Source organism: Motacilla alba, chromosome 2 (genome assembly GCF_015832195.1).
Source record: "Motacilla alba alba isolate MOTALB_02 chromosome 2, Motacilla_alba_V1.0_pri, whole genome shotgun sequence".
Taxonomy (NCBI): domain Eukaryota; kingdom Metazoa; phylum Chordata; class Aves; order Passeriformes; family Motacillidae; genus Motacilla; species Motacilla alba.
In genome coordinates this window covers 15,647,581-15,670,670 of record NC_052017.1, presented here as the reverse complement: position 1 = coordinate 15,670,670, position 23,090 = coordinate 15,647,581, and the positions used below count along the sequence as shown (strand labels likewise).

The window sequence follows — 23,090 nt, the reverse complement described above, 5'->3', positions numbered from 1 at the left end:
GTAAGAAGATCTATGAGGTTCAGCAAAAACTGACAATCTACTCCAAAGTTATGCCCCAAGAGGGAAAAATAATCACTGGTAAATTAATTCAATTTTTGGCACACTTGTAAGCAAGAAAATTTGTTTCTGGATTTTCCCAGAGAGACTGAATTAAGCTTTCTATAATAAAGTAGTGTAGTGTCCTCAGCCAGGACTATTTCAAAACCCAAGAGGAGCTTTCTAAGTCAGAAAAATAAGAATCTTAAGCAAAGAGTCCTACAAAATAAGCTTAATTTCTCCTATTAGATTTCTTAATTTCCATGTACAGTTCTAATATCATATGATTAAAAATAAAACAGGGGAGTGGGATAAGCATGTAGCAAAGGTGCCAAAGAGTTAACAGAAGACAAATTTAGTCTTTTTGACAGAACAGTTGGCATAGGAAAAAGTGTATGTAAGAGTACAATATGCAAACACTTGTAACCCAAAAAAGCACTGGCCATCAATGAGCCATACCAGCACATAAAAGACAAGAAATGTCACACACATCCTGTGAAAATGTGACACACAAGGGTGTCACCAGCTACTCAGACATGTCAACACCTCTGGATAAGAGCTTTTTTTATGGTAATGACACCTTCCTGACAGGAGGTGCGTAAGAGGATCTTGTGAGTATGTGAGTATTTGCACTGACCATCATTGTGGGGCAAACAGCAATTCTGGACCAGAGTGCTTCTCCCTTTGAGAAACATCAGAAGCTCATACCCTCTTATGAGTTGTATAAACATTCCCTCACTGGGGTTTTATTTCATGAGATGAGATATCACTCAGTATAAAGATACCGTACCTGCAAAATTTGTTTTAGCACCACATCATACACATTTCTGGGGTTCTCCTCTGGACTATCCTAGTCTTGCCTGCTGAATACCCATTAGCAGCTAATGTGCTTGTTGAGTTTCAGCAGAAAGGAACCCATTTCATATACTGGACTGCTGATGTAAAACCAAAGCAGCAGGTTGAGAAGATGGGAAATTGCTTTAAAAAATGCACTAGTGATCTGAACTAGAATGTCACTATAAACACACACAAAATGCATCAAGATGTGTCTGGAAGACAGCATTGAATATGTTGTTGTAGAAAGTCCAGAACAGTTGGGAGAACATCTTCTGTAACTGCTCTCTTCATTGTATTTTTCATCATATATCTACTGCAAAAGTGTCTGGAATCAAAGCACTGACAAAAGCCATGCAGCTGATGTATTTACTGGCTTAGTCACTTACATGGATGCATAAGGGAAGACTCTTGCACACAGAGAAGCTGTTAACTGTCCACCGATGTTTCAGGTTCACGTACATTTGCAAAAATTGATTTAATTCCACCAGTGGAACCACTACAAAGTGGTGCTACTACAAAGAGGAGCAGCTATACATGAAGAAGCCACAACAGATTAAGAGAATGGAAAAAGAAAGCAAAAGAAAAGCTGTTGAAGGAGGAGTAAGCGCTAGTTTTGGCCTAATCTGCAATTTGTGTTCTGCATCTGAAATATCTGAAGCAAGAGAAATTATTCCAAGGCACTCATGACTATAAAAGACACATTTGTGAATAGTTCCAACATTTAGACAGTGAGATTTCAAGACAGGAATTAAGGTTTTCACTAATAGTATGACCTTAACTCTGGGATTTAGACTCTTGAGTTCACTGTCTAAATTTACCAACAACTTTGGTCAAGGTAAAATAAATAAGCAAGAAAGAAAAAAGAAATGATGGGCTATAATGAAACAAATTAAAATAACTATTATAACCATTTAGAAATTATAATTACATACTATCATCTCTGCTGAAAGAGAATACGTATTTTGCTTGATGTAGAATTTAATTTAAAGAATTGTTTAATTCCCTTCCTTTCTCCTTCCAGAACTGTAGTGAATCACATGAAAGTAACAGAAAAAGTAGCCAACTCTTTGATTTATCTTTATCACTCAGTGGTAATCTGTAAGCCTATTTACACAGGACTAAAATACAGACTGAATTCACAACTATACATTTGTTCCCAAACCTTCCCATAGTCTTTATTGTTTCACCTTTGGTACACTAAGAAACTTATATAAATGAACAACTCTTCCGTGCTATGGCATGATGAACACCTAGAAAACACACAGCCTTTAAATCACATTCTAGTCATACCAACTGAATTGCGGTTAGAGATAGAATACTGCTAAGAAATTAGCATCGTGTATTTTAGAAAACAGAAACAAAATAGAAATTAATAAATCATAGCTAACTATTCAAAGTTTGCAATGAGCATTTCAATCCCCATAATAACATTAAATTGCCTCAAATATAAGTGATTGCAGGAAGACCTCTGAGGGAATGTCACAAGAATCAAAGCATGCCTCAGAAGGCTTAAAAACAGATATTCAGAGATGTCAATTCTAGCCAAATTCATCACATCAAAAAGTTTTAGCAGAACAGATGAGCAATTCTCCTTTAAGCCTTTTTTCCAAAAAGCAGAAGCATGAACAGTGGGATGTGCCTGCAGATCTGTGCCTCAGAGCTATGTCTTGTATTATTTCTAATTTAGAATTTCCTGTCTTCATGCTAGTATCACCAAAGAATATGAGAGAAAATTAATAAATACCTCCACTATGCTCATATGCCATGATTTCTCTTTAGCTGAAGACAAAAGAGAGCCTTTAACACTGAGGCACATTAACTCAACACTGCCAAGTCCACCACTAAACCATGTCCCTAAGTGCCACACTTACACATCTTTTAAATACCTCAGGGATGATGACTCAACCACCTTACTGGGCAGCCTGCTCCAGTGCTGGAGACCACCCCTCCAGTGAAGAAATTTTTTCTAAAATCCCATCTAAGCCTCCCTGGTGTAACCTGAGGCCCTTTCCTCTGGTCCTATTGCTTGATACTTGGGAGAACAGACTGACCCCAGCTGGCTACAACCTACTTTCAGGTAGTTGTAGAGAGCAGTAAGGTCTTCCGTGAGCCTCCTTTTCTCCAGGCTAAACTCCCCCAGCTCCTTCAGCTGCTCCTCATCAAACTTGTGCTCCAGACATTTCCCCAGCTTTGCTGACCTTCTCTGGACATGCTCCAGCACTTCAATGTCCCTCCTGATTTGAGGAGCCTAGTACTGAATACAGAATTTGAGGTGCAGCCTCAGCAGTGCCTAATGCCAGGGGATGATCACTGCTCTGGTTCTGCTGACCACACTGTTGCTGATCTAGGCCAGGATGCCATTGGCCTTCTTGGCCACCTGGAACCTTGCTGGCTCACATGTCAGCCAGCACCCCTGGGTCCATTTCTACCTGGCAGTTTTCCAGCCACTCTTTTCCCAGCCTATAGCACTGCAGAGGTTGTTGTGACCCTTGATGCCCTTGTCCAGATCACTGATAAAGATATTAAATGGAACTGGCCCCAACAGCAAGCCCTGGGGAACACCACTGGTGACTGGGGACCAGGTGGATGTAGCTCCATCCACCAACATTTGCTGGGCCCAGCCATCCCAACAGTTTTTTGGCCAGCAGAGAGCACACCCACCCAAGCCACGGACAGCCAGCTTCTCCTGGAGATGCTGAGGGAAATCGTGTCAAAGGTTTTACTCATGTCCAGGTAGACACATCCAGAGTCTTTCCCTAATCCAATATGCAGGTCCCCTTGTCACAGAGGGAGATCAGATTGGTCAAGCAGGATCAGCCTTTCCTCAACCCATGCTGACTGGGCCTGATCCCCTGGGTTCTGCTGCAACTGCCATGTGATGGCACTCAAGACAATCAGCTTTGTGACCTTCCTAAGATCTGAGGTCAGGCTGATAAGTCCCTAGTTCCCTGGATCCTCCTTCCAGCCCTTCTTATAGATGGGTGTCACATTTGCCGACTTTCAGTCAACTGGGACCTCTCCAGTTAGCCAGGGCTGCTGGCAAATGATGGAAAGGAGCTTTGTGAGCACTTCTGCCAGCTCCCTCGGTACTCCTGGGTGGATTCCCCCGGCTCCATAGACTGGTGTGTGTCTAAGTGGTGTAGCAGGTCACTCACCACTTCCTCCTGGATTACAGGCCTTCATTCGGATCCTGTGCCTGTCTTCTAGCACAGGGTTGGGTACCCACACAACTGATCTTACTGTTAAAGACTAAGGCAAAGAAGGCATTAAGTACCTCAGCCTTTTCCTTGTTCTTTGTCACTATGTTTTCCCCCACACCCACTAAAGGATGGCAATTCTCCTTCTCCATTTGTTGCTAAAAGGAGGTAATACAGTAATAGCATTTGCTATTTTATTTCTGCAATGGTAAGCAAAACAGATTAAATACTGGCTACAAACCCAGTTATTCATGCAGAGCTTCTAAAAATGTTTATTTTACTTTTTAAAAAATTCACTTTGAATTCATTGTTCCTTATACAATAAAATAAAGGTCCTATTATATGAGATTTCACAGACTTCATTCAAACAGGCCTTTTTTTGTCAGCAATAAGCAAAGGTTTTGATGACTTTGCTTATAGGAAAAGGGTCCCTAGATAGACAGAGGAAGTTCAGACCAAAGCTAAACAAGTTGCACTTGCTCCAAAATAAATTTCCCTGCCCCTTTAGAGCCAAACAGTCTACATGGCTACTGTATACAGTATTTTCAAAATTGTTTTTCTGTACTTTTAACCCCAATTCCAAAGGAAGGAGCATCAGAACAATTCCAAATCTGAATGAAACTCTCTTATGTGAGCTAAGGACATGAGGTCCTTGAACAGAAAGAACAGAACATCAGACTTTTTTTTCTTTGAAACAAGCAGTCTTCAAATTGCAGTTTGTGGATGGTGAAAGATCCCTACAATTTTAATGCACTATGCTTCATAAATACATTTTCAAATAAAATCTGTGGAGTAAACCCATTATGTCCCAGTCTCAAGAGTACCAATCAGAATTTGATAAAAGTATAGCAAGTCTCTTCTCCAAAAGCGCACACTGACCTGTGTAAACACACGTTAAAATTGGTAAAAGTTTGAGGGAAATATTTCATTAGAGCAATACTGAACTCAGGATTCCAGGTCTCAAGTTTCTCTTCCCAGTTTATGGCCCTTCTGTCTATAAACTCCCACTTTGATGCTCCCTCCTCCTCCCCTCATTATTATTGCTTTAATAAAAGCACTTTTCAAATTGAAGCATTCAGATTTAAATGGAAGACAGAATTTGAGGTGGGCTCATGTAAGTGTCTATTTTTCTGTCTTCCTTTCATTAAGAAAATTATATGGGTTCATCATTCACAACACAATATACCAAATCTTTCAGTGAAGATCCTGACTCAGCTCTCAGGAAATTTTGTGCAGTACTGCAGACAAAGCAAACTGAACATGCATACAGCAAAACTCTCAAAGTCATATATAAAGACTGCAAGGTTCAGTGGTAACAGAACTCAGAATTAAATCCATTTTTTTATCCAAAGATTTAAAAGCACATTACCAAAGGAATTAAGCATCAGTTTCCTCATCACCAAAAGGAAGACAATGACTAATCACAGACAAAAAGTGTATTTGATTTCCAAACCAATACTACTACAATGACATCTCTTTAGAAAAAAGTACTGTGATCTTACATTTTTTGGTATTTCAATTACCGATAGTTACATACATATCACCGACTGCAAAATTTGTTTTTTATGTCAAATATATCAGGAAATCTTTATTTCTAAGTGACTGTTTAAATATACTTTTACTTAAAAAATACTTAGTGCAAGCAAGAAAGGAATTGTAACTGCCACTGAATACCTTCAGTATTGAGGAAGAGCACACAGAAAAGTTGCACAGTTGTAATAAAACAGAGATGGAAACATTTACTGCAATAATCAAACTGCTGTTTATATAAAAATTCTAAATAAAAAACTTGATGAAAAACATTTAATTCAAGACAATAATGAACTGAAAATTAGTTCAAATAAAAATTAACAAATGAAAATTTTTAAATTTCAAATAAAAATTATCGGAAAAAGACAAATACATGTCTCTATTATTTCAACCCTACATTCCAAAAACAAACTTTGGGTTTTGTTTTTTCTTGAAGGGCACCTTTCATTTTTCTCACTGAAAAATTTTCTTTTCAGGTATCACCTGACTGTGTCTAAGTAATGCAACAAAGACTTGCAAAATGTATGCCTAACTCATTTGAATTACTATGTATAACAAATAATCCAAAGAATTGATCTAAAACATCAGCAATTAAAAACTTCCAGCCTTGGTATTGGTCAGATTTTAAGAAATATAAAAGTTTCTTCAGCTTTATAGCAAACATTTTTTAAACAGCGCAAATATAATATTATTGTTTTGTGTAAAAAAGTGTTTCTCCTTTTAAGGTCTGGTATTTTAAAGATCTTTACAAATTTGAGAGGAGGAGTTTTTCCTTAGAAAAATCAGAAAAATATAATCATTCTTTGAATCTGAATATCAGATTTGAATACTTCAAATAAAAAAATCTAAAATAGGTATGCATAATTATACTGATAAATATGAACGTGAAAAGAAAGAAACAAGACTGGAGATGCTGCTGAAATGTCAAGAACAAAAAACACATCAACAGCTGACTGCACTTTAGAAACTATCATTATCTGAAATCCTTCTAAGCAGAAAACATACAAGCAATAGCACTCATCTTACAGCTGAGGGGTCACCAGGGAAAATGACAATCCTGAACATTTCATGACAGGTGATCGAGTTTGATTATCCACAACTTTAAAAACACAAAGCAATATTCCATTATTTCCTAGTGCTTTATGCTGGTATGTTGGTTAGCAAAGAAAGAGCCATAAAGTGAATTCAAACAAAAATTTACAATATTTTCTGTGCCAATACTAATAACCATTCCTGTTACATTACTCCCAAAGTTCAAGTCAGAGGACTGAAGAGGCAACTTGCTAAGAATATGCAGATAGCATGTTTTAAAAAATTAAATTAAAAGAGTACTTTTCCAAATAAAAAGGTAACAGGACAGGTTTTAAATTAACTGTATTGTCCTGCTTTGTCAAATAAATACAGCAGAAGAAGAATCTTCAATGTGAGACAGAACTGAAAGATTAGAACTGTCTTTGGAAATCTGCTAGGAAAGTATAGAAACACTGTGCAATAAGATCAGGTCCCCAGTTCACTGCTAATAAACTTCCTTGAAGTATAAGTTTAGGATTTAATTTAGAGGCTAGAAACAAAACAAGCATGTGCCTAGATTTAATACTTACCTCAATAATGCCTCAAATGTCTCAATGTTTTCTTTCAAAAAACACTTGCACTTCTATAAACATTAAAAGGATCTAATTCACCCACCAGTATGTTTTTACCTGTAAATGTTCTGCTTTGTAAATTTAATTTCTTCTGATACTACTGTTTTTAAATATCAAAAATTCAAACTGATATTTTTATTTCATTACATAGAACAAAATTTCCAGACTTTTTTCCCAAAAGAAAGTGACTTCCACTGTTCTGTTAACAATATAAATCCAAAGGAAAGAACTTTCCTAACCCTGCTCTCCAAGTAAACACAATTCTAAGAGGAATGACAGCTAAACTACTCGTTTGATGGTCAGATGGTTGCTTCTTTCAGCAAGCTCCATTCCCCACAGAATTAAGATTCTAGAGAAATGCCAATTAAATATGAATTGAAAAAACCAGGATTTGCTGCATACAGGCTAAGACACTTTGGCATAGAATTGAGCTTTTTCAGTTTTACTATTCAAACAGAGACTGCTAACTTTAAATCATGAAAAGTTAGGTTTATTCCTGCTTAGTACAGTAAACATCATCCTTACAGTCTGTACTCAATGCAAGGTAGTCCAAAATTGAATTCGATTCATGTTCCCTGAAGAGATCACTTCTATGCAGCTCAGAGTTACTGAATTAACCCATTCAATACCCAAACTTCATTCACAGACATGGACATCTATGCTTTAAGCTAAAATTAAATACATTTATATAAAAATACATAGACATACATTTATCAATTAGCACCATCTAGTGGGGTCAGTACAATTTATACAATGTGAGAAATATGCAGCTCACTTTCTGCTTTTTCTACATCCTGTGCAACATGTCATGATACAGCACAGGTCATGTAATTAATAAAAACTCAGATGCAAAGACAAAAAACAACAAAGACGAGCAACAACAACAACACAGAAAGCCAAATAACTCACAACATTATGGTTTTCCCTCATAAATTACATTTTAAGAAAAACACTGACATTGAAAGCTGCATGTCCATACATACGAAAATTTACTGATAGGAATAAAAAAACCAATCTTTTAGACATTTATACACATATAAAACACAACAATTTAAAATTTAATTTAAATTACAATTTAATTACTATTTTCTATTCTTACTCTTTTGCTTCCCTATTAGATGCCTCAAGAAAAATCTGCCACTCTTTAAAAGAAGCTACTCTGAAACATCAGATAGTGCAAAAATCCCTTTAAGTCCTCCATCATCAGAGCCAAATTCTGCTGTGAATACAACTTTTACTAAAACTGCATCAAAGTCCCACAAACACTGGATCCCAACCCAAAACCCTAATAAAATAACAGAGTAAATACTTTTTAAATGTTCACAATAATTAATTTAAAAGAGGTCGACTATAAGCAGATACTAAGGACTAACCTTAACCATTAATGCAGTTTCTCAAACATGAAACCTAGAAATGGATTTTCAGTCAATTCTGCACTTAAAACTGCAGGAGACTCAAGTCATGCAAATAAACAGTGCTGAAGAACTTCAAATGTAAACGCCATCAGAGGTAGACTCCCCATACATCTACCTTAGGCAAGACAGACAGACAAATAGAAAGCAGCTGCATGTGAAGGTGCTTAAATGCACCAAGCAACATCTCTACCAGCCTCTACCAACAGGCAAGGGAGCTAAAAACATCACCATTGCCTTCTCCCTCTGCCCGCATACTGTCCATGTAAAAAAACCAAGCAAAACAAAACAGGAAACAATCACTAACATTATGTTCATACTTAAGACTATTCGGACAAGTCACCAGTGTAAAATTAAACATTTTCTTAAATGTTCTTTAATGAAATCACGGCCATGAACGCAAAGAACACCTGTGAAGACATGCTTTGCATTCAACCCTTCCCTTGTCTCTAAAAGTCATGACTGGTTGCAAAGCCTTCCAAGCAGATCACAAGATACCAAACAGACCTTGGACAATGAGGGACAGACACCAAGTCTTTTTTTTTTTTTCTGGGAATAATGGTAAAAGTAGTTGAAGAAAAATTTTTAAATGTGGAGAAAATATGTAAAGAGGGGGGCAAAGTTAAGATCAATCAAAACCAGCAACCAAAGACTTGCAGTGAATACTTCAGAAGGCACAGAAGGTAAGAAGAGAAGCTGCTGAGGCCTGCACACGGCAGACAGGGGCCAGGCTACATTTTAAACTGCATTGAAATCAAAACATAGAGATTCTAATAAAGCAATTAATACCAACAAGTAAGATTTATAGCAACAATTTGAATTTAAAAAGACATGAAGACAGCATCGTAGTTTTACTTAAAAGGATACAGAGCTGCATTAGGAGTAAAATGTCCCAAGTAACTTCAACCAAAAATTACAATAGTTTTAGAAGACAAAAATTAATTCTCAACCTTCCCTGTAGAGGACAGAGAAACACCAACACTTAAGTGCAATGTGTGCTGTAGGAAAAAGAGAAATATGAAAAATAATGACAAAATATTGGAAGAAAATTGCAGTAATTTAGGAGAGATTTACTGCCATTTCCCCATACCTTTTCAGACCAGTGCACTTCAAGTTTTGCACTAAATCACCTAAACATACAAACCTGTTTCACAGGAAGCTTCAAATCAAAGCAAACACATTAATTTATTTTTATATTGGAAGGGGTAACACAAACGTATTTGCACAGGTGTACAAAAATTACAGCCGCACCATATCTTTAAATATTGGAAAGCTGGTAGAAAACAGCAGAAATTGCCCAGAGGAGACAAGAGTAACAAAGATAAAGGAGCTGCATTGATACTTCTACCATTACAAAAAAAAAAATATAGGGATAAATTTAGCAATTTCATTCTTGTAATAAGTATCTATAAATATACAGACCAGCAACACAAAATTATCAGCTGCTGGGATGCCAAGAGATTTCCTGACAGTTTCCAACCTGGAACTGTTCCCCAGCTCCAGGCCCCTTTTTCCAAGTAGGATTCAACCAAAACATTAGCTAGCATGACCTAGCCTGGTTTACACTACATTTGAATATGAAACCAGCAAAAATTTAAATAATACCAGGAGTATCATTATCCACTGATGTTTTGTTTTACATTTTTATGCCATGAATCATAACATTAACAGAACAAAAAGGCAACACATTTCCTTTTCTATTGTGCAAAAATGTCAATTTACCCCTGATAGAACAAGAGAACAAAAATAATGATCCAGCTTAACTCCAGTTCCCCCACCTCAATCAAAATACAGTGGAGTACCCATCTTTAAATGATCAGCCTCAAGTGAATGAGAGGTCACTCTTGCCTACATTATTAAACTGGTGGAAAAGCTGAAGTAAGTAAACACCACGATGACATTGTCACGGAGCAACCATGACAGAATGGTTATGAAGGGATAATAAATGCACACAACACAAACGGAATTAAAGGCTTTCCAACATTAAAATTCATTTAGTAATAGAAAAAAAATAGAAAACAATCCAGTTCTAGTAAGTTAAAAGACAAATATGCATATTCAGAAAACAAAGAGAGAAAGAGCAGAAGTAGCACAGAACTTGGGATCAAGCTACACATAGGTGTTCTGCAGTGGTTTCCTGATATACCACAACAGGAAAATACTGTCTCTCCTTTGGGAGAAGACAATAATAAAACTTGGTCAGATTATTAGTTAGAAATTGGTGGAAAGTGTATGTTTCCAAATGAAAGTACATAGGCACACAATTACAAATGCTTTGTTGCTTGGCACGTGATAGGGTATGATTTGTAGTTATCCTTTAATGATACACTGAACTTCAGTATGATCAGCTTAGTATTTCAGATGCCAATTAACATGATGACAATTACGGGTTACTTTTTTCCTAGAACGTTTGCAACTTGGAAATTCAAAATTACACCCTGATTTATGGTTTGATCCTGATTAAAGCTGTGTATGTCTGTGGTGTCATTACTGGATTATTTAATCACTAAATCTCAACAAAAACTGCTCCTTTCTATGAAACCCAATCTGTAAAGCACATTAAAATTGAAAATACTTTATGAAGATGATATCCATACTAAATGTAAAGCAGTACTCAAGGCTATCCCATACGTAATCCCTAGCATTTATAGCTGGCAGGACTGGAGTGTTTTTTAACTCCTACTATCAAAATAATTGAGGCAGTCATGTTTGAGAATAACTGAAATCACTGGAATTACCTTGTGCAGGTTGTAATTGCTAGCAAAAGCCAACAAGAAAAGTTAGAGACAGGGAGACAATACAGATTTAACTTCCAACAGACAAAGACTGTTTACCCCCCACCATGCTCTCCACTCAGTAATCATGTTCTTCATAAAGAGTCACACTGTACCTGAGCCACTGGGGCTGAAAAAAGTCAGTGGCTTCAAGGTTCAAAATCTCCTCCTCTGGGGAACAATGATTTCATGTTAGTGCTCTATGAAACAGAGTGAAGGAGAAAGGCAGCATGACTAAAACCAGAGGTAAAACAACCTAAAATTGAAGGAGAGACCACAAAGTGCCAACTTAGCACTAACATTCTCTGAAACAAACAGTTCTGAAGCACTGGCTAGCAAAAGGATCATGCTAATGCATCTAATACAGTGCGAATTATACATAATGAAATTAAAAATAATGAAATTAAAATAAGCAGTCGAATTCAGAAGTCAAAATGGTTTATTATTTTGATAATATTTATTATTGATAATAATATTGACAGGTATATGTCTCTCTGTGTGAGATCCAAGCCCAGAAAATGATGAAAAGAGCATGTTTGTATTTCTCTCATGGCATAGCCAGCAAATAAGACCAGACCCTTATCCTATGGCTGGGTAAAGAGCTTAAGGCCCAGGCATGGCTATTCAGCTGGACTCAACACCTGTGCTGGTATTTGAGCAATCTACAAACATGAATCTGTTTAGAAATCTACAGAGCAGAAAGGTGTGTGTTGTCAGCAGTGCCTTGATCAGCTGGAGATGAGAAATGGGATCAGGCTGCCTGCTTTTTTTCACATGAGTGCCATTGGTGCGTGTGCTGGCTGAAGCACTGCTCTGCCTGTGGTAGCATTTCTGGTCAATTGGCTACTGGTGCAGGTGCTCAGCAGTGGCTGCATCCATCTCTCAGTGCACCAGACTGCATCTCTGCAACCAAGACCGAGAAGTCTTCCAGTCCTGGTATTTGCTTCCTGTCCTGGTATTTGCTACACTTGGCAAATCTCAAAATACCTTCAATTCCAGCACTGATGGAATATCGCTTAGTTTGCATCTAATGAAACAGTGTAACTTTGAAAATACATGAAAGCAATGTAGCAAACTAGATGAAAGCAATTCTTTCCCTATGGATTTATATAGCCATGTTAACATGGCATACAAATATTTCTTCTTCATAGACTTACCGTGTTAATTTTTTAAGAGACAAGGAATTAATCCAAGCATTATTTAGTCGACAAGAAATAGAGCAAGCCTGCAGACATACATGGGAGAACACAGAGAGGGAAAAACTGGTCTTAGGGAGTGGGGGAAGACAGAAAATACCTGACCACAAGGTATGCACGTGCAACTCTAAACGGCCCACTGAGGCACCAGTGTTTTTTTAAAAACAAATCCAAGACAGCTCTAACTTTAGACCACTCCATGTCACCACAGGAATAAGAAAGATTTTTTTACACCACTGATACCTCAGAGTAGCTCAAGAAAGCATGAAGCCCTTTCCTCTGTAGCAATTCTAATAGAGATGCTATGTCAGAGTGAATCTGTACATTTAGGTTTTGCTATTGTATTGAAGGCACAGTTAAATTACAGCAATTGCCCATAACAAATTACTCATCCTTGGCTTGCTGTCCAGGTTTTGCATGGCCTGGTTTTTGTTAGTGGAGAGGGCCCACAGAGGGGGTTTCTGTGAGAAGATGCTAGAAGCATTCACCATGTCCAGCAGAGCCAATCCCTGATGGCTCCAGAGATGGACATGCTGCTGGCCAAGGCTGGGCAATTAGAAATGGTGGTAACACCTCTGTGTTAACATATCTAAGAAGCAATCAAAACAAAGGTTGTGGGGCAGTTTTAATTCCAGCCAGAGAAAGGCAGGAGCAAGAACATGAGAGAAGATGTGAGAACAAATGTGCAGACACCAAGGTCAGTGGACAAGGAGGGGGAGGAGGTGCTACAGGCGCTGGAGCTGAGATTCCTCTGCAGGCCATGGTGAGGACCATGGTGAAGCAGCTGTGCCCCTGCAGCCCACGGGGATCCACAGGCAATGCAGAGATCCACCTGCAGCCTGTAGAGGAGCCCATGCTGGAGCAGGTGGATGCCTGGAGAAGGCTGTGGTCCAGTGGGAGACCTGCAGAAAGAGGGGCCCTTGCTCCCAGGCTGGAGCAGCCTGTCCTTGGAGGACTGTACCCCGTGGAAGAGTGACCCATGCTGCAGCAGTTTGACAGGGGACTGTTGCCTGTGGGATGGGTTCACATTGCAGCAATTCACAAAGAACTGTTGTTCATGAAATGGACTCACGCTGGAGAAATTCACAGAGAACTGTGCCCCATGGGAGGGACCCCACGGTGCAGCAAGGGAACAAGTCCTCTCCCTGAGCAGCAGAGAAGCCTCAGGTGATGAAGTGCCCATAACCCCTATTCCCCATCTCCTTTGCCTCTGGGGTAGGAGGAAGACCTGGGAATGAGTGTGAGGAAGGTGTTTTTAAGGGCTTATTTTACTTCCCATTATCCTGCTCTAATTTTGTTGGTAATAAATTCACTTTGTATCTCTAAGTTGAGCCTGTTTTGTCCTTGATGGTATTGGTCGAGTGATCTCCCCTGGTCCTTATCTCAAACTGTGAACCATTTGTTAAATTTTCTCTCCTCTGTCCAGCCGCAGAGAGGAGTGAGTGAACAGCTTTCGTGGGTGTCTGGCATCTGGCCCAAGTCAACCCATGACACTTGCACAGAAAGTAAGCCTTATTCTTTGCATGGTCTGAAATCTAATTTATTCACTCTTAACTGTTTATTCTGCAGTGACTGTGCGCCAGGTGGAATGTACTGCTATGTTAGGCACTTACGTGGTGCAACTCTCAATGTAACTTCTGATTGAAGCGAACTTCACTGACACCACCACACCTGCAAGGTGAGCACTGGACTCTACAAAGACACACAGAAACTGCTATCAGAGAAAACCACCTGTGGCTAAGAGAACACTGCAATGCCAAAGAGCCATGAGGAAGTCCAGAGGAACAGTGCACACCTACCATACTATGGACAATGAATGTGTGTAACAGCAAAGATTAGTGAACACTACAAATGAACTTCAGAAGAATTAGCTGGAGAAAGGTTACAATCAAGACTCCCAAAAAAAAGAAGGAAAGCTAATAGAAGCAGTAACAAAACCTTCTGGTAGGAAACACTGGCAGGCAATTTGCTGGATCTTAAAAGTACGATTTTTATTAAATCTTATTGTATCAGTTTTCATGCTTCAGAAAGATTTTATAACTATCACATCCCATCCTTCTTCACTCTTACAATGTTTTCACACTGCAGAGGTTGGTTTGGGTAGTTATGACTTTCTGCTCTTAAAAGGAAAACAGTCCAAGACAGTAACAAAATAATTGCTTTAAACACTCCCTCACATGTTCTGCCACAGAACTTCTGGTCCAAAGAAAAAGAACACTGTAGAAAAACAGTTTAAAATTACATTATCCTTGGATGTCTCGGATTTATCAGACTATTACTGAGCAGCTTATGAGACCTTTCATTAGTCTCAGTATCATAGACAAAAAATGTATCACTTTGGTTAAGTAAATACTGCACAAGTTTTGTAAGACAAGAAAAATCTGGGTATGTGCATAGGTTTTGGTTCTAAAAGTTCTCTTTGAACTGCTGTACCAGTTTGGTCACTAGGCTGGTACACTGCCCCCTTGGTAACAATGAAATTACAAACTATTTATCTTAGAAGGATTGATTTTCTTATTTTATGTCCAGTACATTTTGGCTGGATTTCTGCTACTCTTTGGAAGTTTCCCAGCAGAAACTTTAAATCAATTACCACTGATCCAAAAAAAAGCCTCTGTCTGGACTTTAACCTAAACCAAAGTTTTTTCACATTCCAAAGCACTGATTTATTCACAAGTTTCAAGTAATACTCAAAGACAAACACTTCACACCTCTGATTTCATAAGCTTATCTGCTTTATTTCTAATTTTAAAAGTTTGTTGGTACACCCACCTGTAGAGACTTCTGATATCAACCTAATTTCTACAGCTTTTATGAGACTAAACTGTCAACAAGACAATTTGATCCTTTTGGGATCCGAGCTTCAGTTTTTTATTATTATTTTTAACAAAATGGGTTGACAGAGGAGTTGATGACAGGAACAAGACTTCCTCATAAAAATCTAGATGAAAAGTTGCAAGTGCCTATTACCAAACACATTAGCAGCTCTGATGTAGAAACTGAAAGATCCTAGACACACCAAATGTCTGGATTCCTGACAAAGAAGTTAACAAAGAAGTTAACACTACATATTCAGTTACATTTCTATCAAAATATACAAAATAAAAATATATTAAAAAACCACAAAAGAGAACACAGGAGAACCCATTCAACAGACTTTGAATGGAGGGACAAAATGATTATTTATGTCCACCAGCTGTCTACTTCCTAGTAAACTACATACTAGCTACACTATAACAAATATTTTTAGCTGAACCATCACATAGGATCCATATTTCACAACTGCATTATTCCATCCACTTGGCCCTAACATGCATTCTTCTACAAATAAGGGTACATCATCTAAAGCTATGCCTAAATAAATAGGAGGGGCATTTTTTCACATAATTGAAGGCAAAATAAGAACAGGTATGTATGAGTGAACACTCATGGAAAAACAACTTTGTCTTTACTTAGAGACAAAACATGGAAGGTTGGGGGATTTAGCTATGATTCCAGAAGGAATTCATTTTTATTTTGATTATTTTCGCCCAGTTATTACCTGATGTACTGCATTTTTATACTACAAAAGCAGAAACAAGTCAAAGGGTTCAACACACATAGAGTGACCAGAAAATACATTAATCTTAACAAGAGAAGCAATCATTTGCTTAATGCCTGGCTGCTAGCTACCTTTTTTCCAAATGTTTTCATGGAAACAATATCAGCCTGAATAAAGTAAAGATCCTGTACTATTTTCTATAAAATCTCAACTACCTTATTTTGATTAATCTGATCACTGTTCCCATGGAAATTAAGTTTAAAGGCAGCTGACTGCCTCCAGCTAAGAGTGATCTCTTAGCTTACAGATTTCAGTTGCTGGCAATTGAGCAAGTCTCAAAAAATCACTTTGGCTTCAAAAGTAACACTTTAAGTTTATGTGGCATTTCATGAGGAGTAACACTTTGCATTACACTTTTTAAAAATGTAATAATTGCGATGGAAGCATAATGACACATTGCTTGAGTGGTAATTACTCCAAATATGAGTGCAAACTGTTGTCAGCTATCAAGAGGATTTCTTACAGAGCATTATTTTCCCAATAATTCTCAGCTTTAGCTAAGTAGAAAGCATGTGGCAAGTTTGTATTTAGGTATATTAATTAGACTGTTACCTACAAATACTTTGGATCAGTATTCTAGCATTCCTCCGTATATATTCTGTACATAAAACTCAAGCAGGAAGCTTCAAAAATTAATTAGAGATCCACTTTATTCTCCAGAAAATGAGAAAAAGAATGAGAAAAAGAAAAGTCTTTAATTTCTTCCATGCAGCTTTAAAACACCTCTGCACATTCAGTAGCCTAATACTGTCACATACACCCCACTATACCTACGCTCCTAGGCAGCTCTTCAGAGCTGAAAGCTGTGTTATGGCTCTAATGATCTGGATTTAAAGAATTACAAATAACTGCCATCTATTATCTAATTCATCATTATTAACGACTTCAACTATAGTAAATTCCTTCTCCTCTTGCCAGAAATAGCTAAAGTTTCCACACCAGCACAAGGGACCACATCTGTGCACTGTTTGGACAGTCTGTGTTACAAGAGTGATCCCTTCTGCCATGAGGAGGCTTTGCTTGCTTTCTCTAAGTGAAAGATGTAAACTACAACATACGAAGCAACCTTGCTTGATTCTCCTTTAAGTATGAAGAACAATTAAATTTCATTGGCCCTTAATTGTTACTGGCTATCAACCACCTCCTGCCCACTCACACTTCCTCCTCCTGACGTCCAGGTGGTAAATCCTTACTCACACTGCCTTTTCCTTCATTTTTCCTATCTCTAAGGCAAACAGCACTTCAGACCTCCACATGCATTTAGAGAACTGCAGCCTATTCCCTTTACTGGAAAGGCACAGCTTTTTAAAAATAAATATGGTTGAGAACTCATCAGTAAAGAACCTTAAGGATTTCAAATATCAAAGAAGCATTTTTCTGATTGAGCTATCAGTTTCTATTATTCCATCCACTCCAAGGTGGTCTATACAACTCTCCAGTGCTTTCCCCCCAAATCACAACCCTCTCACTTGGTTAGATAAACTGAGGTTAGGTACAAAACCCCAGTCCCACTTTCTCTTCTTGTGCATTTTACAGGTTTGCAGTTGTTGTGTACTGGAGCTCCTCTGAGCTCCTTCTGAGGTGGCTGGTTTTGTCTGCCCTGAAATCAGAAACCACTCTCATCATTGCCTTAACATGTGCAAATATATTAGCCACCAAAATCCCCTCACAAACAAATCCTGTTCTCTTCTATATGATTAACAGAAAAAAAAAAAAAAAGTCTTGAGACATGCAGAAAATAGACAAATTGAACAATAAATTTGAAGACTGCATAAATATTAATTCTAGAGAAAGTATATATGAAGAACAAAGTAATGGAAAAATAAATAAGTTTTGTATGTCCAGCAAAAAGTATTTCAATGTCAGTTTCAAACTTGAAGTGCAGAAGTAGTCAACATATTCCATCATCAGCCTTTCATGCAGAAAGCCATCTCTACCGCAGCATGATCACCAACCTTCATTTTTTATCATGTCATGCCCTGGCCTTACACAACCTAATACATTCTCCTCAGCCACCATCTGAGGCTCAAGAGATGTCATTCCCTCAGTCTGGGGATCATCCCCACCAAATATACAGCACAATATGTTCAGAACAATTAGTTGTAACCTACAACTGATACAATCAGAAGTCCATTTTCTCTACATTCTCAAGGAAAGAAGATCCAAATCTTTGGATGCCTGAGCTTGTGCCCAGGCAGGAGCATTGCACCATTTGGATGCACAACACAGGAGGAGAATGCACATGATCTGGGCAGCACACACCTGAACGTTGGCTGCAGAACTGTGGAGGCTGGTGGGCCAAGAGGGAGTCCACAACTCTCCTCCGAAGGGAAAACACCTCAAGCCACAGCCTCCTGGTTAGGCTGAGAAGAAAGGCTTCTCCCAGCATGCCTCCATGCGACATGCAGATTCAATGTATCCTGTTGGCCCTGGTGTTCTGTCCCACCCCTCAAGATCCCTATATAAACCCCTGTTTTCCCTGCTTGAGGGGCTCTTTCATCTCTGAATCCCTTTGAGGAAGATGCTCAATAAAGAGTCTCTTTGGAACTCCACACGAAGACGCCGTCGCTCCTTCTGTGTTGCCTGGACCGCAGAAGAGCTGAGATCACCCAGTGTGAGCACACCGTGCCTGTGCCCCGAGGTGTCTTTTTCAAGAGGCTTCTTCAGAAAGGTGGCGGCACTCTGAACAACGCCCACTGTGACACAGAGCAGCTGACATATCACAGGGTAGGGAAAGCTGCACCATGGGAGCTTTCACAAATGCCAAAATAACCTGCACAGCTCTTCCCACAAACAGTTCAGCCTGAAGATTTAGTACGTCATCTGCAGATAGTTGATTTTATCACTAAGGATGTGTCAAATCAATCCCTTTTACTTGGCCTTAGTCAACTTAGTTTTTGTAAATACTATCTTTATTTTTCTAGTTGCGAAAAGTGGAACCACAGTATACTGAAATCATCTACATTTACATATTGAAAAATCTGAGTATCCACACTGAAAATTTCCAATGCTTCTATACCACAATGACAGTAAAATTTGGGCTATGTAATCATGCAATTCAGTTTACATGCCAAAGAAATTTCACCAGGATATAGCTGACTAGTTTATTTTTGATATGTTTTTAGCAATTTACATGGTCAAACTCTAGCACACAGAAAATATACTTAGAACTTCAAGTCAAATCAAATCCAGGTGAAACTAGGAAAATTAGCACAAATTAAGGTTTTGCAGGGCCAGCCATCAAAATACTATGCAGCTACAATAAAATCAGACTTGATTCATCAAATATTCCTTACTTTTCCAGTAGTTTGCTTTTTTTTTTTTTTTTTGCTAGTGCAACATATAGCTTTTTTAATGTGCAAACTCTTGCCTATCAAGAGAAAGTACAACTCCACTTGCTGTGGCTTCTTTTTCATAATGGAAAGTACAGTACTGAGTTGGCCAAAAACAAACTGCAATTGGTTCTTAAATACTTTGGTAGCTGTGCAACAGAAAAATTTGCTCAATTCTTGAGCATTACATCCACAACCAGAAATGTTTAAGGCAACAGTGTGAGTGGAAGCTTCATCCTGGAGCTAAACAGACAAACAGTAAAACGTGTCTGGTGCACTAACAGCAAGCAAACGTACATGGAAATTCTTGCCGCTCCTCTAAAAATAATCCACAGGAGTTGCTAGAGCACATCTTTATTTATCCTTTCTACAAAAATATCCAAGCAGAGCACGTGTACTATTTCAGGTATCAGCTACATCAATGCTTGTAAGTACCCTGAAGGATCTTCCCCTCATGTTTCTATCCTACAAATCTCTACAGCATTAATGGGATCTCTGCTATATAAAAAGGAATGAGATGGCTGAAGATTTTTGGTCAAATTTGAGAGTCATGTAAGAAGACAACGAAGTAACAAATTGAGGGAAGCAGAAACAAATTTTAAACACTATCCAGAATCAGTTTTCCCTTCCAAACTGTCAACAAGAGTTGTGGGTTCCCTCTTCTGTATTTTACTTTGTAAACGAAAATCTAATCAACAGATTCCTTTGAGAAGAAAAGGGACAGCAAGAACAGTTGCATCAGTGTTTGCTGGTTTTACTAACTACAATAGGAATGTACTGTAGGGAACAATCCAGTATTTGCAGGGGAATGGATTGGATGATCTAATACAACTTTTCCATTTCTGACTTCTTAGAACAGCTTAGACTCATCCAAGTTCTCAAATAGATTTCTGTCCAACAATACTGAATGAAGAGAACTCCAAGACAAGGTCTGGGGCTTTTTTTCTCTTCTTCTTCTTTTTTTCTTCTCAATATTAAGAGAGCTAGAATAGCAAACCATATGCTATAGTATACAACCATGAAGAAAAAGCTATAGTAATTAAATACCCATGAAACTTAGAATATATGTAGAAAAAGTAGAAAGTTCCTTTTATACTTAAGTTTTCCAATAATTTTGGAGCATTTTATCCATTTCATAACTTAGGAAAAAAGCTCTTTTAAAAAATCTGAAATTATTAAGCAGTAAGGTAAGAAGATTGGTATAGAAATTTTTATTAAGCAATGTATTAAAAAATAGAGAAATATCAGTGCAAATTGGTAATATACCCATGCTCATTTTCTTCCTACACTGCCACATACCAGGATCAGAACATCCTTGGCCCAAGACAAGTGCACATTTTTTCTTTTCTTTTTCTTTTTTTTTTTATTGCAAAATATGTGTCATCATTCTCTGTCTGCAGAATTAAAAACATTTGTCTTTGCAAGTACAGTTGACTTTAAGAAGTTACTGCTAGGAAAAACAGTCTTTCAAGTAAGACACCAGAACTCAGAAAGATTTTGCACTCCTGAAGCCTTGTAACAGGGAAAAACATGACAAATGGGGCTTGTTCTTCTGCTCTTACAGCTCTTTTCCAAAAAGGCTAGGGATTGAAACTTGAGGGGATACTGAATAATCCTTCTAAAAATGCATTAAAGGTCAAACAAATACCAATACAGTTAAGCCCATCTTGAGGCAAGTATATGAACTAGATAACATTTCGAAAGCTCTTCATACCCTACTTTATATACCAGACCTTCACAGAAATCAAACATGAGGTTTGATAGCCTGTGACATGCACTGGGTCAGACCAAACGCTCTTAATAGTCTCAATTCCTGCAATTACGAAATTTTGTCTCAAATGAAATTAATATGCTGTATTAAAGAAGAACAACTAGTGAACATGAAAGACACAGTTTCGAGATTTGAAGAATTGTATCTATTTTAAGATAGTGCGAGGCTTAAAAGGACTTTAAAAGAAGCATCAACAGGGTCAAAGTTACATGTATGTCTAATTGGTCTTTCTGGACCTAGAGAGCACAAGATAAATAATGAAGATAGTTAGAATATTTCAGTGCCTTCTTGTTGTAATTGCAATACAGTGACAATTCACTGATCCACTCTCTCATCTTTCTTTTCTGTTACAGTCAGAAAGTCCAATCCACCCTGCAATAACAAACAACATGATAACCAGGACATGCAACCAGGAGAGCTGCTAGGAAAGCCAACTGCTCCAAACTGAGAGCATACTCCAAGTTAGCAAACCAGTTAACTGCTGTCTTCTCTTGGAATGAGGGGCAAAAGGCAGTAAGTGAAAGGAGTTTGAAAACAGTTAGGTTTTGCCTTGATAAAAAAATTAGAGCAAATGTTGAAGTGTCAATGTTTCACAGATCCACACTCATTTTCTAGCCAGCCTTCTTTAATTCCCAAACCAGAAAGAAAACTAATTTAGCAGCTGACATAACATTTTGCTTAGATGCACACCACTGTCAGCCTACATCAGAAAGATGACTGGTATTCCTCTTACAGTGATCTTCGGAGCCACCTGCACAGACAGCTGCAGCAAAGCCACAAGGAGTCTGGGAGTCATGGCACTTCAGAAATGTTGATGAAATTCTTTAGGCAAGCAAATATTGCCAAGCACTGTTCCACTGTTTGTTGCTTTTGCGTATCAAATGCCAGAGAGCATTTAGGTTTACTTTTATATGTAAGTTCTCAGATATTTTGAAGAGTATCACCAAGCACTTGACTAAGTATCAACATTATTGCATCTTTTTCCAGAACAAAATAGCTGAAAAAAATGGGAAAATGTGATTCTTTCAAACCCACTTAGAAATAATCCCAGTTTTAAGCTTCCTCTAGATCAGTAATTGACACAGGCAACAAATTCTGCACAAGTCTGGATATATTCATGCCATGGGTTACTACCATCTACTGACTCATTTCAGACCTCAGAATTTCCTTCCAGCTTGAATTAGCTCTGTACTGGGGACTGAAGACATACTTACCATTTTGTAGGAGTGGAATATTTTTAACCAGCTGATTGGTCCCATTTTTCAGCTCCACACAATTTTAAGATTATTGGGATAGCTCTGTGTACTCCCACGGCATGCTTTGATTTCTTGGTGCTGATCATTTTTGTAGCATAATATTTTACTCAAGTATTCATCCAACTTATTTTAGGCTGTACTTTAGTCCAGCATATTTATGAGCAAAACACAATATTAAATGGAGACAAGCCAATAAAAGAAACAGCTTACTAGAATTTCAGTTGACTTTGTTAAAGGAAATTATTTTAAATTAATGTGGCTACTGAACTCTTGCCATACTTGACCTCAGAAAATATATTCCTTCTAATTTTTGCTGTGAACGTTTATTTATTTAAGCTAAACTCCAGGTCTTGAATGTTGACCATAAAGAAGTGTCAGATTTCCTGCTACTATTTCGTACTCCTTTTTTCTAAACAAGGGCAAACAACACATGTTTGTTGCATTAGCATTACACTGCCAAAACATCACTCTTAAATGAAATCATCTATGTATTTTTGGTAATATC

At 37.9% G+C, this 23,090-nt stretch overlaps 1 protein-coding gene across 6 annotated transcripts in view; it reads right to left on the bottom strand.

The window, feature by feature from the left end:
- MPP7 (membrane palmitoylated protein 7) overlaps positions 1-23,090 on the bottom strand; it is a 147,728-nt gene that overhangs the window by 69,844 nt on the left and 54,794 nt on the right. The gene's annotated exons all lie outside the window — the stretch shown is intronic.